Source organism: Thunnus maccoyii, chromosome 12 (assembly GCF_910596095.1).
Source record: "Thunnus maccoyii chromosome 12, fThuMac1.1, whole genome shotgun sequence".
NCBI classification, from domain to species: domain Eukaryota; kingdom Metazoa; phylum Chordata; class Actinopteri; order Scombriformes; family Scombridae; genus Thunnus; species Thunnus maccoyii.
Window position 1 is genome coordinate 6,709,495 of NC_056544.1, and position 16,408 is coordinate 6,725,902.

A 16,408-nucleotide genomic window follows, 5' to 3' on the forward strand; every position below is an offset into this window, starting at 1 on the left:
ATTTAAACAATGTCATTACTGGTATCATTGATAAACTATGCATGAATTAGAAAACATGAATATTAGCATACATACCGTAGTGTAAGAAGGGTGCTTTTTATTAGGGATGCACGATATTATCAGCACAACATCGGTATCGGCCGATAAAAGCTCTAAAATGAAATATCGGCATCAGCCATTTCTGCCGATCATGAGAGGCCAATTTGTTGCCATCTCCTCCACCGCCTGACTGTACTTCCCTCCACGGACTGTTTCACCCTGACGGTCCCGGTGCTTCCTCTGCAGGCTCACTCAAGCTACCCGTCAGACCCGCTGCTTCTTCCCACTTTGACCTGAATAACAAACCGGGGCTCAGTGCTCTGGTTGGATCCACATGCAGAACCAGGGCTAATGTTAGCTCGGAGGCTAGCAGAGGCTAGCTGGCTGTGCTTCCCTCCGGCCATGCTGCGGCTAATGCTTCGCTACCCTTTCAGCTAACGTTAGCCCCGGCTCTCCATGTGGATCCAACAAGAACACGGAGCCCTGGTTTGTTATTCAGGTTAAAGTGAGAAGAAGCAGCAAGTCTGACAGGCAGCTTGAGTGAAGTGGAGCCTGCGGAGGAAGCACTGGGACCGTCAGGGTGAAACAGTCTGTCTGTCTAATGAACTCAGTGAAAACTCTACTGCTTCACCCACTTGGCAGGTTCATTAAAGTTTTAAGGCTTTCTAAATTCTTCTTTCATATATTGTCTTTCTTGATCATACTTAGTACAATCTATGCTTGCATGCATAATAGTCTCCTCAGCCATCTGGAAAAAAATATGTGCATATATCAGTATCGGCATCGGCAATCGGCCACAGTAAGTTGGAAATATTTTATCACCAGCCACTTCCACTTTAAACTTAAATATATTCAACTTCTTTAGGTGATGTGTGACTCTATTCAATTTCAACTAATTTTCTCACCTTTTTCCATAAGTAATGAACGGATGGAACTCATCATGTTTTGTACTTCATCACCTTAGCTCAGTTTTATGTATATATATTATATATTTGATAGTTTTTCATAAATCACAATTTCAATTTTAGGCTGTTTTCAGACCTTTTATTAATAATAACAACAGCTCAATTCATATAGCCTTTTGGAAAACAGAAGTAAAAGATAATATGAGATAATAAAACAATTACAATAAAGCACCATTAGTTAAGAGAAAACCATGAGATTAAAAAAAATGAGTTTTATGAAATGATTTATAAAAAGGATACTGACTTCACAGAAGAGGGGACCTAGACAGCGAAGGTTTTAAAGACAGGATCAGATTTTACAGTCACAAGTGGGGTCCTGCCAGAGGATCTCAAGCAGTGACCAGACTCCAGGGGAGTTAGCAGAAGAACGACTTTTAAGATTTTAACATTGGTGTTTTGTTGCTCTCCTCACAGTGTAGGGTTGTAGGCAAGGCCTTTTGAGGTTGCTGTGTGTCTGTCTTCTATTAAAGTCAGCCAGGAGTTTGTTTAATGAGCTTTCAGATTAAAATAAATGTAAAGAATCGATAAACTACATGAGCAAAATTAAAGCAACAAAATGGACATTCGAAAGCAAAACATGAAGTTACTCATCACCACAAGATCTTATAATCTGACTAGTCTGACATGTTACCAAGTAATAATCCTTGCACTTGTTACGCTGGGATACATTTATTGTTCTGGAGTCAGACTGATCATGTCCAACTGTAGACACACAGCTATGCCTTTATAATGACATGACATACCATAAAGCAGCCTTCATCATATCTCAAGTTTTGCATGTGAAAGTTTTCAAAAATGGTTCTTTAAAGACAACACTGGAAAGCTAAAAAGATAACGAACCCTCACCTTTTTTTGAAATGAATGCGAAATTCAGAGTTTATGTGGGCCTTTATTCTTACATGGCTGACAGATTTGCACATCTGAGAGATAATATTCACATTTTCCTTTCAAGTTGTGTTATACTCCACATTATCATTATCACTATCTTTCTGAGCAAATTCTTCAGAAAGATTACAGCATGTTTATGCTACAAACTCTCTTGTCAAATGAGCAGTACCAAGCACTAGTTGCTGCAAGCCAGCTCCAGACTGTTTAGAACAGAGCAAAATATGAACACAGGAAAAGGATAAAAGCTGAATAAACAAGAGGAAGACAATAAAAATAGAGAAGAAGGAGAAGAGGGAACAGAAACAAATTATAAATTTAACTAGAACTTCAGCAAGTGAATGGTCAGTTGAATGCAGAGAAACATTTTTAAAAGTAGTGAGTAGACTCCACTGAATGCCATCTCCACTAATCTGTGGTTGCCAGACTGGACAGAATAGAGGTCTAGGTGAGATAGCGCCTTCTCTCTAACGGAAACGCAAGAGGCCAGATTCTGATAAGAGCTGTGAAGGACAGTCCAGCCCTCTACATGTAGTACATGGATGAGGCGATAACACAGATCAACACACAGGGTTCTTAGAAGACGTGACAGAGCACCATGTGCTGTTGCTTCAGGATCCCCACGAATCATTGGGTATATTTAAGGGAAAGAAATGTCTGCAGAGTTGATTAAGGATATGATTTAAGGGATGTAATCAGTGAAATTAAAAAAAAGGAAAATTGAGCATGGTAATGGTAATCTACTCTCAGAACACAACTACATAAAAAAAAAAAAATTAAAAAAAAGACAAAAATCCTAAAAATGCATTTGCTTCAACAGCTTCCTCTCTTTGTGTTAGGATATGATGGCAAAGGCAGGAAAAGATACAGTATATGTATCAATTAATAACTCAATAATAAAAAAATAATATGGTGGATAAAAAAATATGGTGGGTATTTATTTAGACTGAATCGATGTATGGTCACCAATCCGGTGATTGCGGTTTGACTGGTTGATCTTTTAAGTTCTACGTCGATTGAAGAAGTTCAGTTGAAAGGTTATTTTTAAAATTTTCCCCAATTAGAATGCTTTCCTAGAGATGTAGCAGGACTGCATCCGCTGTCGAAGTTACTGCTGATCCAAAGCAAATCATTTCCTGCTGCTCTTGTCACACTGCTCACATTAATTTTTTTTTTGGTGAAGCAGATAGGAGAAATGTGTTGTTTTTGTCACCAAATTTTGTAGTATCAGCACACATCTATATATAAATATATGGGACTATGGAAAAAAAAGAGAAAAAAAGAAAAGAAAAAAGGGAAGAAAAAGTAACTGGATGTTGGTATGAGGTTGGTTTAGGTTCACAGTCAAGAATAAGTTAGACTTGGGGAGTCAGTAAAGGACTGAGCTCGCCAGCAGAACGAAGAGAAGAGAGAAATAAATGGATCCCAAATAGAATGAAATGTCTCTGCCTTGTTTTGCCATGCATATCTTACCTTTTCAAGATGCAAGCAACTCATTAAATATCTCATCCAGTGTATGTGAGAAGGTGGTTGAATAGACTTCCAGCCCATAAGAATCAACCGTCTGGCTATTAGGGTCTATTAAGGCCTGGGCATCCTTCTGGTGTTTAGAGAGAAGAGTATTTCTGGGTGAGAGGTCAAGGAGAGCAATGAGTGAGGAAGGGTGAATGGCTGTTTTTAATACTTTAGAGATCGAGTCAAAGATTGAATTCCAGAAGGTAGTTTGGGGCAAAGCCAAAACGTGTATTTACGTAGCCTGCTTGCATCTATCATATTGGGGGTCGATGTCAGGTGTAAGTTTAGACAGCCTGACCTTGGTCCAGTATATTCGATGAATGAGCTTGAGTTGGATAAGACTGTGGTGGGCCCAGATGGAGGAGGAATGGATTCTGTCTAAAACTTCAGCCCACTCATCATCCTGAAACTCAAACCCAACTATATTATTGACCTGTTGCCTGAGATCTGCTGCATTTGTCACATGTCAGACTTTCATATTTGAAGGTGTGTCTTCTAGGCAGGTTTTGGGGGGAAGGTCAGGGTCTTTTCATAGCTGTGGCTCAGTTCCTCCTTAGCCAAATGTGAAAATAGTCATAATGTGTGAAAAGAATTTTTTAAAAAAAAGAGGTTTTCAAATGTAATATCCAACACATTCACTACACACTTCAACATGTGGACAGTAGAGTTCGGCATCAAACGACCAACCATATGATGAAAAGATAAGTGAATTCCAGTAAGATTTATTGATATTGATATGTAAATATAATTTTGTGATAATTACAAGATGTAGCAGTGGAAGAAAAAAAGATTAAGAATTGATCAGAATTAATTTGTTGAGGCTGTATTGTCAGTCATGTGAGATGTTTGCTCTTTGCTCAAGTGAAAGATCAGGTTAGTGGGTGGTTGAAACCACCACTGAATGACCCAGAAACTGAAAACACTTCATCAGCGTTTACATAAATCATTCATTTTATACATTATAATTTCCATGTGAAACGTGTCAGTAAACATTTCTGAGTGTGTGCAGCCATGCTGTGCATATTAGCTCTTTAACCAAGTTTGTTTTTGTATCTCTGTTTGTCGAAACAGACAATTAAAGGTTGGAGTCAGACTTGGTCAAACAACAGTTATCTGAAGTGGGACCCCATTAGCTCTCTGAATGTGACAGAGGGTTGGGGGTTAGCAAAGTCAGTAAGCACATATGATGACAAATTGGGGGTGAGAAAACTTGTCAACCTGATTTGTAAAGCCTAAAGATGAATGTATGTCAGCTAAGCCTTGTGCAAAACATCCAAAGACCACCTCGGGGCTTCAGAGAGGTTTACACAGTGGAGAGGAATTAGCCTGTCAGTGCTATACTCTGTAGAAAATTACGCCATTAGCCACAAATAATGACAAATTAAGACTAAAATGCTATCTTTTACTGACAAAAGGCAAACAGTCTGATAAATGGGCTCAGATGCCCCAAGAAGAGTCCACAAAGGAAATCTTCCATTCATTGTGAGTAGCTACATGTTTTTTTTCTTGATGACAGTGCAGATAAACGTCTTAACTGTCTACTTCCTTGAGAGGGAGAGAAGACACCATGACTGAAAATGTAGCTTTTAAATTTGACTTAACATTGAACCTGTGAGATTAAAATGTCATCAAGTGTTTCATTTAGAAGATAACTGTATTATACTGGCCTCTTTAAAGGCTTCAGTATGCTTCAGTACATCTAACAGTGTCGGAAACCCCCTTTCTGATGACGAAATCTGGATGCAGGGTTGTTAAAGTTGGCATGGTTTGAAGTACTATCTCTTAAGCTCCATTTATATTTTTTTATTCATCATACTTCTGTCACTTTCCATGTGTACAACCAAGTCAAACACCATGAATGCCTTCGTTAAGAGTCCGAAAGGGTGCGCCATTATCTCCCATTCCACAATTCAGCGCATTGAGACAACAAAGACAAGCAAAAGACTTTTTGCAGATTCAAGGACAACAGTGTGAGACAGTGTGATGCATTATGAGGAGGCTGTCATGGCAAGTTTTTCAACCTGACTTCAAGTGTGGCCATTCAAAACAGGAATGAGCACTTTTGCCTTTTGTCTTGTTCGAAGGACACGCTATACCAGTTCAAAGATGATGAATTTCTCAGTCTAACTGAGAATCTGATTAACCAAAAAGTAATGAGGATTACTATATTGGAATATGATGTGTGTATGTTTGCTAGTGACTCTGTGAGGATGGGTTGGACAATATCTGTGAACATATAAACTTTTGTGTGTGTGCGTGTGTGTATGAATAATTCTTTTACTTTTATAATGTGCAGGTATCCTGACTATGTGTGTGTACACGTGTGCGTGTGTGTGATTGCGTGTGTCTAGCTGGATCATTGCTTGTGAGAAGCTAACACTGACTCTCGTTCTCTTTGAAGGAGGCCCTGCGGCTGTTCAGGGCCTAAATCTCATAATGGCTTCAATAACAGCCCCATATCTTCCTGACAGCTATTTCAAAGGCCTGGCAGGTTTAATGTACTATACACCACAATGCACACTGACAGCACAACACAGACACTAGAGAATAGATTATGAAACACCTTACCTCAGCAAAAAAAAGAAAAGGAAAAAAAGCAGGATGGAAATCCTAAACTGATTGGCAGCCTGGCTGGATGGGTCATAAAATGTATTTTTATAAGGACCAGCTTTACAGAGTGGCTCATCGCTGTTTGTTTAAAGGTGGACTAACCTGTTTACAGTATGATATTACAGTGCAGTAAAGATTAATGTTAAACTGCTTTTGGAATGAGGGAGATATACTACACACTCACATGTAAGTCTGTATTTCGTAAAATTACCACATCTACTGTATGAGTACTGCAGTAGTACAACTTCACTATGTTGATGAGATACTGTGCCATATAAAAGGAACATGACTTACAAAAAAATCCTCAAGAGGAGTGAAATGTTCAGCCCCAGACTGACTGTCTTGGGTTTAATTCTTGGCATGAGAGAAAACGTTCAATAAAATAATCCCTACATAATTATAGAAATGTTTGCTCAGAGCAGCTTCCTAAAGAATGTTACTGTTGCATTCCACTTTGACATTTTCATTGTCAGTAGCAGTGCTGAGCAGTAATGCATTATTTTGTATTGTGTTACAGTAATGTGATTACTTTTTTCAGTAAGGAGTAGTGTAAATGATTACAATTTGAAATTCAGTGACAGTATTCCCAGTAATGCTCTGTTATTTCAGCAGCGTGGGGGTCAACTAGTTTGCCGTCTTAACTGTATTAGATGGAGAGTTCATATCAGTTTGGTGTCTGTACTTTCAGTGGACAGACAAGTCCGGTACGTGCTAGCATGATGCGGGGGCTGGAGGTGTGCGGATACGATTAGCCACCACCAAAAGAGGAGAAATGCCACTTCAGCTAACTCAAAAGTATTTGCATGTTGTGTCTTTTAAGATGGTTTGATAACGTTCCCTGCTGATAAGGCTACATTCAGGAATCAATTGGTTTAGCTTAGCATTGGAGAACAATGCAGCTTCACTGAGAGGACCTCATGGAGTCACTGCAGCTAATGTTAATCTAGCTGTAGCTAGATGTAATGTGGGCGGGGAGGCTTTGAAGCTGTTTAAAGGCACCTTTGACAGTGCTGGGCTGACTAACGAAAGTAAAGTAACAAGTTACTTTTGCTGTTGAGTAATTAGTAAAGTAATGTGATTACTTTTTAAGGAGTAATACGAATGTGTAAATTATTACATTTTCCAAGTAATTTACCCCAACACCGGTTAACCTGTCATAACGATCGGTTGCATATCCCTTGCAGAGCAAAAAATCATATTGTTCAAGTTTCCAGCTGTTTCATTATGATGTTTTCTCAGTGTAAAAACTCATTAAATTTAATTAGACCTATAACAAGACATTTTAATGGTTTACAGGTTTGTGTAAATGAACGCGGGAAACCTCAAGTGATGTTGCCACATGCTTTCTGATTGTTTTTATTACTGGAAAACTACAAAGAGAGAGGTTAATGGGAAGGTTATCAGTATTCAAGAGTAACAAGAGTCAACAGGTAAAAAAAAAAGAAAAAGAAAATGATGACACCAGAGCACAGATTATACATGGTATGCTTTCTAATCTTTATCTACTTTATGTCTTGTAGAGACACATTGATGTGTATATACTTGTGTGCGAATGCAAATTTCTCTGTGTGTTATATCAGATCACATGAGGCAGACTTAATGCCAGTTTCGGTGTTAGATGTTAAAATATTCACACGCTTTCACTGTCATTACCACACACACACACACACACACACACCACGCCACAGAGGAGGAACCTGGAGTCTCTGCCAGAATTTGGCATGAAATCACATAACATGATCTAATGCCAGCTGACGCCAACAGCAATACCAAACATGTGCATAAAGCCCTGCAGTGTATGTGCAACTGGCCATGCCTGAACCTGTTTATACACCTGAAGGCACAGAAGAATGTCATTTATCCAAAACCAGCCTCCCTGGAGGATATCATGAACCACAAATATGTTAGTACTCTTGGGATTTTATTGCTGGCACTTTCAATAAAGAAACATTAACTGCAAAATGAAGCTGATTTAAATTTCTAAATCTGCACTGCAGCATTGCAAAAGATATTGATAAATGTTCTTTGTTTAAAATCTGCAAACTCTCAGCACCTGAATTCAGAAATTTCCCTCTCTCTCTACTCCCAAACACACTCTTCACCCCTCCTCCGCTAATGAAGAGGTTCCCAGCCTGGTCCCAGTCACTCATCCCGCTCTGCTCTCCTTTGTCTCTGCTGGGGGGTTTTGAAGGGTGTAATTGGCCGAGCCTGCCCAGGTGAAAGCAGACCTCTTGTCTGGGGACACAAAACCGTCTCTCTGTGTGTGTCTGCAGCACCGCAAGGTCAAAAGGACATGCCGTTTTCGGACAAACACACACACACACACACACACACACACACACATACACACAGCCCTCTTCACTCATCCTCCAGCCCCCAACAATGAGCACAGCTACCTGGGAAAGGTAATTATTTGCTCTCCTGTCTGTCTTCTAGCTTTCAGAACACTTAGTTGCCAAGCCTGAGAAGAAACAGAGACAGAAAAAAAAACTTTGTACCTCGCTATCACTGCCATGTTGGAATACATTACTTTTTCCTTTTCCTAAATGTTTCCAAAATTCAGTTGCAGCAATTACAATAACTTATTTGGGCTGTGAAAACATTGCACCTGCATGAAATGTTTTATTTAAATGTGTTCTGTGTTCTGCACAGCTTTGCATCCTGCAACCACTCCTCATGCTGTGTCCATCAACATATTGCTGAGCAGGATGCACATGCTCACACATTGTTAGTGGCTCACTGTCAAATAGAACATGATTTAAAATGTACTGCCAGCTGACTGGAGGTACAGTTTGTTCTGTACAAACATGATCTGGAGGCAGAGCTGCTCAGAGGGCAGATATACTGTTATCCCACTTAACCCATTTCTGAAAACCATGGCTGCTTTTAAAGTCATGTGAATACCAAAGACAAGGCTTTGGTCAATTAATAAAAATATGAATGCCACAATCACAACTTACCTTCATATCTATAGGGAGGGGTCATTGTTTTCATTTTAGATATGCTAGCAGTGTGGCCCTAGGGATGGAAATGTCTGTCTGTCTGTCTATTAGTCCACCACTTTGGTCTAGAGTGAAATTTCTCAACAACTATTTTATGGATTGCAATGGAAATTGGTACAAACATTCATGGTTCCCAGAGGATGAATACTGATGACTTTGGTGATCATTTAACTTTTCATCTAGTGCCGCCATTGGGTTGATATTTGTAGTTTTAAGTAAAATGTCTCAACAAATATTGGATGGATTGCCATGACATTTTGCGCAGACATTTATGTCCCCCTCAGGACAATTCTTTGTGTTCAGTGCTAATTACAGCAGCAAATATTAGCATCCTAGCATGTAACATGAATACATCTGCATCAGTACAATTTTCCTTTTCCTTTTCCTGGAAGCATATTCTGAAGTGTATGTGTCTCAAGAGGACTTGATTATGTAAGGGGTTCATGCTATCCCTCCCCCAAGTCCACCTCCTCAAGCAACAAAGTAATGCTGAGTTCACACTACATTATTGTAGCCCTGATTTTCCATTTGCTGACAGTTTTTGGAGATCACAGACAAAAGCCCCAGATCAGAGGCAAATCAACATTCGCTCGCTATGTGTGAACTTTTCAAAGACGCGATGCAAGAGACTTGTTGATGCATCGCAGACGCTTGAAAGATATCAAGCGGGCTAAATATCATGGACTTGTCGGGGAGTCCAAATCCTTTAGTGTGAAAAGTGTTGTGAGTGGCAATGAGGGCGGTGATGAGCTACAGCCAATGAGAACGCACGACACAGGATGTGTGGACACCTGGAAGTCTGTCTAACACATGGCATTGCGATATTTCCCGTGTCAATTCTCCCATGTGTTTTCATGACAAAATGTAGTTTGAAGACCAGACAGACGGGGATTCCTCCTGGTGAAAGATCTTGTAATGTGTGACCCCCTGTCGTTGATCAGTCATGTAGTGTGCAAACCACAACAACCTCAGGCTTCTCGATTACAAGACAGAAAGTTGTGTAGTGTGAAAAGTACAGTGATCTGATGACTTTGAACGTCATGTAGTATGTGCTTGTTAAGAGAACCCACACCAGCTTTTTCACCATTCCTTCATTATATTAGTAGTATTACCAGTAGTATTTTGACACTCCAGTGTTGTTCCTGAATAATCAGATGAAAACATGCAGATGAGAAGATGCAGATATTGCACAGCTAATCTCCTCTTTCCATCGTAATTACAAATCAATTGTAATCCTAAACCTAAATCTAAGCTTTACAGTAACTCTAACCCACACACTGACTAATCTGTCTGTTAGCTACATTTTTCACTATCGTCTCTATGACCTGTAACTCAGTAAATTACACTGTACTAACATGACAGATAGTTCACTATGATGACTGTAATGTCTAAATGTGAGTGACTGGTTATTTCTAGTCCTCTGCACTGACAAACTGTACAATGTAGTGCTCTGTAACACAACCCTTTCTATACACGTTGTTAACAGCAGTAGGCTCACTCCCACATATAAAAACACAGGAGTAATCAGCTTTTCAAGCAACCAACAACAGTTGTTAAACTTTTATGTTTAGGCTCTTTGAATTCAATGAAAAGATTGTTGTATTTTAAGTTTGATCATCACAATCACTGTCACAAGTCCAGAGAAGGCACCTGAAAAGATAAAGATAAGGATAGCAACAAACAGTTGTTGACCTCAGAGACCTTACTACTCTGAGGTCACTACTACTACTACTAGACTGAAAATTCTGTGTTTGTCTTCACCGGGTTCATCATGCTAACACTTGCTAATAAGCACTAAACACAGAGTACTACAGAGACAGATGGGAAAGTCATACGTTTTGTAGATATTTGGTGATAAACCAAAGTATTGAACAAATTACAATTTCTACCTGACAATGACACCCTAGGAAAAGTCAGAAGATCATGAAAGTCATTTTGGGCATTTGTAGCACAGCAGTCTTTCCTATTGTTGCTAGATACTTCACTAAAAAACAAAAATATAATGTTGTTGGCATGGCTGAAAAAAACACACTTCTCATATACATCACAATGTAATTTGATTAAGATTTCCATGTATGTAAAAGGTGGCCAAAAGCCTATTTGTCACATTCACAATTCCCAAGTCAACGCTGACATGTATTTTGCACATTTCCATATATATATTTGGATTATGAATCATAGTAAATCCAAATGCTTGAATGAACACTACACTGAGTGTGAGAAGCTGACGATGACTAAGCACAAATTGATATAACATGCACAGAAAGTAACCTCTAATGCAGACTTTCTCAACACCCGGTCCACAATGTTATAGTCAATATGAAAACAGTCCATGAAGTACAAAAGCTTGGGAACCTGTGCTCTATCAGGAATCAGTGCTAACATAAACAAGTTAGGCTAACTAGCTTCCACAGGATCATAAAAGTCTTTTAAAGTATTTGTATCAAATTTGACAGCAATGTTTCCAATGGTTTTCCAAGAAATTTCACTTAAAAACAAAAATATGCCAGTAGCATGGCTAAAAAAACACACACCTCACATCACAATATGGTTCAGTTAAGGCTTCCACATATGTAAAACGTGGCCAAAAGCCTGTTTGAGGTATTCACAATTCTAAACTCAACGCTGACAATGTATTTTGTACATTTTCATCCAAATGCCTGAATGGCATCTACAAATCCATTTTTTGGCCAATCTATGCACCTGTATATTTTAGACACTTAAGTACATATATCCATGTCTTGTCAAAACTCTACAACAAAGAGCATTTATAACATTGTGGGATCCTGCATATAAGATGTTTCCACATAGATTTATGGTCTGCATGGGTGGCCCCTCTGGGAATTGGAACTCCTGACCCTGCATGAGACACCGTACTGACACACACAGTGTGTTATAAACAATACATCACCCCTTGGCCTCTCACTCACCCACGTTTTGCATGAGCTTTCTTTAGCTTCCACATGGCCCGTGACAGAAAGCAAAGAATGGAGGTAGTTCAGAAAACATTACGTCATTTGACATCCGTCAAATATATTTGAATTTCTCTTGATTGCTATGCTTGCGACTTTCTTAAAGTTGAACAGTTTCAATGAATCATTGTCTTTTAAATCATGGGCCTGACGTTTGACATGGTCCATGGCAAGCGAGACAGGTATATGTAATTTGGTACCCACACATGCAGAAATGAACACCATTATGTGTTAAATAATAACCAAAAATGTCAAACATCATATGTTTTCCTTACGCCTCTTACAAAACACAACAATGGGTGTGATTTTGTCCCATTGTCATGCATCCATATAGAGTATCATGGCTGGTTAGGAGACACAGCTCAGCCACTGAAAGATGAGCTAAGTGGAGCAGCCAAGATGGATGAAGAGCTATCGCTTATTGCCCAAGAGCATAAGGATTGCTCCTAAATAGATCGTATAGACATTATGCTGGAGAAGCAACCCTATACCATCTCCCTGTTTTAGCGCACAATGTTTCTTCCCATTACCTCTTTGATGACACACCTATTGTCAACCATTTTCTTTAAACAGCAACCCACTTGTAATGATATAAGCTGGCTATTTATGGCACACAGTTGGACGACTAACAGCGGTGTCAGGTCCCTGAGTTTATGACTAGGCCTCTTGTGTCTCTTGACCTTTATAGAATAGAAGAGAAAAACAAGAATATTTCTGAATATTCTTTGTTGTCTGGTTCAGACATGTCAGCTGCCCTAGTCTGACAGAATTAAAATGTACGTTTTACTTATTTTTCTGCAGTGACAGTGCCACCTACATTAGTGTTCTATGGCGGACATGAATATTGGCTACCAAATGACATTGTCAGTACTGTAATTTGACTGGTGCAATATCTGTGTTACTAAAAGTATTTTTCCTACGTTACACCATATGTTGCTCTGTGCATTACTCCATGTTACTTTGTATGTTCCCTTGTATCATGACAACAAATAATGGGATAAGGTTGTGTTGAAGTTACAGGGCTACTCATTGCTGTGAGGTTTGATAATCAGGTCATTTGTCATTACCACACCTGGACTCATGAAAGAGAGAAAGCTATCGTTAGCTAGACCTTTGTGTTTTGGGGGATACACTACCGCAAATTCAGCTAATTAACTTCCACTTTAAGGAGAGGCTGCTCACTGCAGAGCCAATGGGTGGAGACCGGCCTAGGCCAGTCTCCACCTCTAGGTCCAGCCCCACCCCAATTCACTCATACGACTTTGTAGCGCTAGGTCAGTGAGCACCACTTGGAAAGGTGGTGGAAAGACACAACATATCTGGCTGTGGGGGTCCTCGAGAAAGAGGAGGACAACCCAGAGGAGGAGGATGGCCAAATTCAAGATGGCTGTGATGATCGCGAGGAGAGTGACTCCTCCGCGGGCTCCAGGGGTGGGAAGCTTCTGCAGTCTTGGTGGAAAGTTTGGTGGAAGATGAGTGGGAAGGAGGCACAGCAGAGAGGTGGAGAAAGTGAGTAGGCCTACACATCGGATTGTGGTTCATGAAACGTTGTTCATAACAAGTTGACATGTTCTTGGCTGAGCTATAGCCTAATGTGAGAGTAAATCTTTTGGATGAAACAAGGGAATTATTAAAATGAGCAGTTTCAGAATAGGGTTTGGTGGTAGTGAGTAAAAACAAGTAGATGGTAGACTATTAATTAATTTAGGCTTTTGATCTTGTTTGAAGCTGTAAAATTGTCAGACTATGCCAAAAATAACTTAGTGGTTAGTTTCAGGTTAATACTTTAAACTACATTTCATAAAGCCATCCATCATGAACATCGTCTTGCCAGTTGCCGTAGTATTCCCAGAAGTAGTTCTTAATTGCTTTCTAATAAACAGCCTTGAATTGGAAAGAACAAGCCTTTATTTGTCATTTTAGCTTTTAATGTCTAAAATACGCTACATTTAGATAACAAGAATAGTTTATTTACTATTGTCATGTTTCTAATGTGTCCTCTTTTCCTTCAACAGACTGTTTCAACAGACTGTATGACCAATGATGACACGAGGAGCATCGCCATGATGTCCTGCTACATGTTTTAAAGAGTCCACAACTTTAGATACCTATGATAATGTGATACTGTATTTATTTCAGTGCTTTGCATCATGGACTGGTGATGATGATACCTTGCTGGCAAAATACATGAAACTAAATGATTTAAGTCAGCTTTCTGATTCTCTGTTTAAGCACTGACCACTATATTGTGGCTGTTTCACCTAAATAAGACAAAAATTGGGAAGTTCATGAGTTGCCAAAGTGGCCAATTTTAGGCCTACTAATGCACTTATGTATGTGATATTTATTTGTTTCGTAAACATATTTATTTTTGATGTTTTTGTTACATATTTAAAGAAAATAAATGAGTAATATTTTGGTTTTAACTGGTTTTTAATCTTTCTGTGACTGCATGCTACATTTTGGATGAGTGGATCAGAGTGTATATTATGAAATTAAATACGCTGGTTTAGCTATGACCTGTGTGTGTACAAAAGTGCAGTTTAAATAACACATTGCATGAAGTTTAGGCCTAAATAAAAGAGCGGTGGCACACAAGCAGGTACAGAGAGGTGGAGCTTCACTAGGTCAAGCCCCATGCATTTGGTTCTGCAATGAGCACCGCTTGGTTTAAAGTGTAGGCTAGTTTTAACTTGCAAGTTAGGGAAGTTAGGAATTTAAGTGATATTAAGTATCTAGGTAGTTAGCCTAGCTTGCTAACTTCCACTCTGCAAATGAAATACAAACGTAACAGCACAATGGGTCCTCCAAAATGTTAAATGTTGTAAAGAGACACATCACTGATAGCTTACGGTTGATAACCATAACTGTGGTCTTGTTGATAAAGGGGAAAAACACCTTGTATCAAAGTTCATAGCTATCACGTGCTCCACTAAGTAGTGCACCACAAACAGCATGTCACCTAGCAACACCAGCCCTCAAATATCAGTCATGAGAAACATCCACCCCGAAGCTTAAGGCTTACACAAATATGTCCAAAAACTGTTATATGAGATTTTGAAAAATAGAAAAATGAGCACTATAGCTGCAGCATCAATATTGTTTATTTTTCCTTACAGGAGAATTCAAATTTCAGTTTTACTTCAAAGTTACACAGTTGAGAAAGTAGAGAAACAACATTTTTAAAACTGTGATTAAAAGTTGTGTCATTGTGTCTTATTCCAAAGGGACTAAATGAATAACTGCTAGATATATAGCATGGAAAGCGAAAGTAAATGTCTCAGTTTGTGAAAAGTGAATGTTCCAGAAATACCTGTTTACTGTAATACTGGTTCAGTAGAATAAAAATGAATGGTTTCACTGGCCTACTACCGCTCCGTGACTTCTTGATATGTTAATTGTTGTTTTGTCTTGGGACAGTTATCTGTATTTCAAAGCTAACAAACAATCTCCATGTCAGCTCAGCTGCCTTTCTGCTTTTCTGTGTGACTTCTGCTGAGATGATGGAAATACAAGTCAACATTTGGAAAAACACGCTTCAAATCAAGACATGCTGCAAATAGCAAAACACAGGGCATGCTGTTTTTTTACATTTTGAGCCTGGATTGAATAGCTTTTAGTATTTTGCTGTTGCTAAATTAAAACAAACCCTACTCATGAACACATCACTTCCTTCATGGTCTGGATTACTTTTGGCTGCATGTTTTCTACATTTTGCACTTCAACTACTGTGCTTTGATTTTTGCCGCTATCTCACATTTTTCTAAATGTTTGTACTTTCATTCTTATGATTTGGTATTTGCTGCATATCTGCTGCCGAAATGTAAATAATGGTTGACTCTTTACAATAAATCAATTTCAACATGCTGTCCTGCTCAAAATGTTTCCTAACCCCCTTATTTTTACATTTGTCATACACTTTGTGATAAACAAGAACCGTTATGGAAAACACACATGCATGTGAAGTCACAACAGGTGGAACAGGTAAATGGCCCTTCAGGTAATGAGTGTACTGGTAACAGGTACTGGACAGACTCCCAGCCGCTGCTACAGGCTAACAGAGAAAAGAAGAAGTGAAACCGAGACAGAAAGAAGCGAGACTGGTTTTTCACAGTACACTTCAATAAAATGCTAAGATAAGTTTGAAAGGTTGAAAAAGCTGCTGGCCTTGAATTGGTGTTTTAGTTACCCAAACTCAGATCTTCTTCTCTTCATTTAAACACACTTAAACTTTGATGAGCCATTTTATACAACGTTGAAAATAAATAGCACAATGTCATGAGCTTGCACTGTGTTTATAATAAGTCTGTAATAAATTACTGTAAGGGGTGCACAATTTTGAAAATTGGAAATATACAGAGGGAGTACTGGTCTGATTATTACTGTGGTTGTACAAGAACCATTTTTTTGTTTTGTTTTG